This window comes from Oryzias melastigma, linkage group LG19 (assembly GCF_002922805.2).
Source record: "Oryzias melastigma strain HK-1 linkage group LG19, ASM292280v2, whole genome shotgun sequence".
NCBI lineage: Eukaryota > Metazoa > Chordata > Actinopteri > Beloniformes > Adrianichthyidae > Oryzias > Oryzias melastigma.
Window position 1 is genome coordinate 5,918,940 of NC_050530.1, and position 3,904 is coordinate 5,922,843.

Below are 3,904 nucleotides of genomic sequence, written 5' to 3' on the forward strand. Positions count from 1 at the left end.
AGTATTTTGTAGGAACCAACATGCTGTAAACAAACAGAAGCAAAAATTTGATCAGAATGACAGAAAATTCTGAGTGAAATAATCACAGTGTTTTTGTTTAAGGGAAATGTCAAAATTTATTATAAAACAAATAATTTGAAAAAACTTGAACAACTTGTTGATTTTATGCTATTAATTTAAAAAAAAACTTTTACTGAAAGTTTTCTTGACAAATCATGAATAATTTAGTAGATTCTGTCTTGAATCCACTAAAACAGACTCTGGACCTCCAGAGAAATCCTGGATCATCACAGATGCAGTTTCTTCAGCATCTTCTCCTCATGTTCTGCAGGAATCTGTCCTGACTTTAGGGACGACCCGACTGGATCTGCCAGCGTTTGTCCAACACTGTGATGCATTTGAGCCCTGCTCGTACATCGGAGCGCTTTTCTCTCTTTTTCTTGATCCTCACGGCTGAACTGGAGCGCTACACTGGACTGAGTTAGTGAAGGAGCTCAGCAGAGAAGTGAAGACGTCGTCTTCAAACTTAAGTTCATTCTAGACTAAATCACTCTCATTTTTCATGGGAACTGTCAGAGTTGCTGATTCTTCTGTGGGACACACTGGTGGCTTTTTATTCCTTTTATACAGATACAAAACTCCAGCAGCGACAATAATGACTGCAGAGACGGCAGCGACCGAGATGGGAATCCTTTTATCCTTCTCTCTGTTGAGCCGCCGCCTGTAACAGGACCTGACCGCCTGTTTTTAGCTCCTCTCTTTGTGTCATGGGTTCCCTCCTCCCCTTGTGGCCAGCGGCTCGTCTACAGGTGGTTTCAATCACCTGCTCAGTCGGTTTGTATATATTGTTGTGTGTCCTTCTGTTTGATGTCTCAACGCCCTAAGTTTTGGAATATTAAACGCTGGTTTGATTCTCCACGACTGCTTGATCCGTCCTGCGCCTGGGTTTCTCGTCCTCGTTCACGTCTGCATCACATTATGTTGAGACCATGTCAAACTTAGCAGGAGGAAAAGAACCTGAGAAGGGCTTACCAGCAGCTGCTGGTGCATAGATCTCCGACTTGGCCCATGAGATTGGCAGCCTCGTCTCTGGCTTGCACCAGCTCCATGACTGGCTTTCAAGACTGGAACAAATGCCGGCTACTCCACCTGTTCCTCCGCGCCAGACCCGGCTGGGCTCAACGGAACCCTTTGACGGCGCTGCTGAGGACTGTCGGGCATTCCTTGCTTCCTGTCGGCTCCATTTCGAGTTCAATCCGAGTGACTTCCCCTCTGAGCGAAGCAAGGTGGCGTTCGCTCTCAGCTTTCTGACTGGTCGGGCCAAGCGCTGGGGTTTGGCGAAGTGGGATCGCGGTGCCGCTCTGTGCCGCTCCTTTCGGGAGTTTTCCACCCAGCTCTAGACGGTGTTTGATCCCTCGACGCCTCACCGAGCTACAGCTCCAGCAAGGAGGACGCAGCGTTTCGGATTATGCTGTAGAGTTCCACACCTTGGCAGCAAACACCCGCTGGCCAGAGGAGGCGCTGGTGGACGTGTTTCTTCGGGGTCTTTCCAGTGCACTCAAGAATGAGCTGGCGGCGAGAGAGATTCCGGACAAGCTGGAGGAGCTGATTGACCTGGCTGTCCGCATCGATCGACGGATGAGGGAGCGCGGTCGAGAACGCCGCGGAGCCACGGGCCGCTTTCTCCCGACTCCCACGCCTTTCCCTTCGACGGACCCAAACTCCTGTACGTCGCATCCCGACGCCGCTTCTCTCCCAGAACCCATGCAGCTGGGATCCGGGCGCCTCACCCCTGCTGAACGGAGGAGGCGTATGGCCCAGGGGCGGTGCCTGTACTGTGGTGAGCTCGGGCACCTTGTCCGAAACTGCCAGGGAAACGTCAGGGCTCCCCAGCAGTGAGAGAACTGGTGAGCCGTGTCAACTCCTTCACACCTCCCTCTCGACCACAAACCAAAGCCTTGGTGGTGCAAGCAGGATCCCAGGCTGAGTTTGACTGTTTGATTGATTCTGGATCTGATGGGGATTTTGATGTCGCAGGCTGTAATCAATAAACTATTGATCCCTGTTGTACCTCAGGAACCGCCTATTCTCATTCATGCGTTAAACGGTTCTGTCACCCATAGGGTTACCGCACGTACTGCGGACGTTAGAATGATCGTATCAGGGAATCACTCTGAACTGATGCGATTTTATGTGGTTGAGTCCTTGGAACCGCCAGTTATTCTGGGCTTTCCATGGCTCTGTAAGCACACTCCTCATATTGACTGGGCCTCAGGGAGGGTGCTAACCTGGAGCCCCTTTTGCCTTTTGAACTGCCTCAGTGGTGCTGCGGTACGCTCTGAAATAAGAGCGCAGCCTCCTTCTGCTCCTCCTGACCTCAGCTCCGTTCCTTCGGTCTATCATGACCTGGGGGCTGTGTTCAGCAAAGCCCGAGCAAAGTCCCTTCCTCCTCATCGTCCCTATGACTGTGCCATCAACCTCCTACCAGGATCCCAACCTCCCAAGGGTCACATCTACCCCCTCTCCCGTCCAGAGAGGGAAGCCATGGAGGAGAACATGCAGGAGAGCCTACAGGCTGGGACCATCCGTCCCTCCTCATCGCCTGCTGGAGCGGGTTTTTTCTTCGTGGGCAAACATGATGGGGGTCTACGGCCGTGCATAGACTACAGGGGTCTCAATAGCATACCCCCTACCTCTGTTACAGTCAGCTTTTGATATGATTCAAGGGGCCCAGATCTTCACGAAGCTGGATCTTAGGAGCGCATACCATCTAGTTCTGTTTGATGTCTCAACGCCCTAAGTTTTGGAATATTAAACGCTGGTTTGATTTTCCACGACTGCTTGATCCTTCCTGCGCCTGGTTTTCTCGTTCTCGTTCACGTCCGCATCACACTTTGGTTCTTATTCACGAGTGAGACTCTCGTGATTCCCAGTTTTTTCTACACACAGGGAATAGGTGAGTGAATCTGCTCATTTATTGATTACCCACAAGCTGAGAAAAGGGACTTGTGCATTTATTTTATCCCGGTTTATTTCTACACGCAGGAAGAAAATGTGTGAGACCGCCCGTTTAATATTTAGACACCAGAGGGAAAAGGACTCGTGGTTTTGGCCTAACGCGGTTTACTAATTTTCACTCTTAGAATCCCTCGATTAGGACTTTAAAAGGCACATGAGATAAATCCATTGTAGATACCACCTAACCAACTATAGTGTGCTCATTTGTTGTGAAATAAAAATCATATGAGATAGGCTCCTACAAGTTCATGACCGTTTCAGGCCTAAGTTTTAGAGGTCTATTCTTTTCATACGATACACATACTCCTTGAACACAAAAGAGAAGGTATTTGTATTTATTGATGTCTCTCAGGCTTGCGGGGTCTGGGGCTTACCTGGTCGACGTTAGGTTGTCTTCAGTGGTGGAGGTCAGATATAAAAGAGAAGATAAATCTATTTGGGTATGTCAACCCGTTTATTCAAGACTAAAGACTAAATACAAACGTTATTTTTTGATCCCCTTATCACCCGTGGGTGAACATGGAGTGTCTATCTAATACCCTTTTGGGTCTGATTTTTTATTATTTTGTTTTTCTACCCTTTCGGATTATTTTCTCCAGCGAATCGGGACAGAGTAAAACTGTCAGAGTTCCACCGAGGTGGTGCAGAGACGAGGTCGAGTGGAGAAGGAAAAAGTAGAAGTGCTGAGAAGAAGTCCTTTTGCACTGAAGTGGAGGAGAGGACCTGTCCCGTCGATGTCTTGAGGAGGAGTGTGGAAAAGTTCTTCTGCTCTAGGCTAAAGAGATGGTGTTTTTTCATTTTTTTCCTCCCCCTCTGTGCTCAACACAAAGCTCCTTCCTGTCACTGGGGTCGTTGCTGGGGCCCCTTGCTTCCTGTCTTCGTGTGG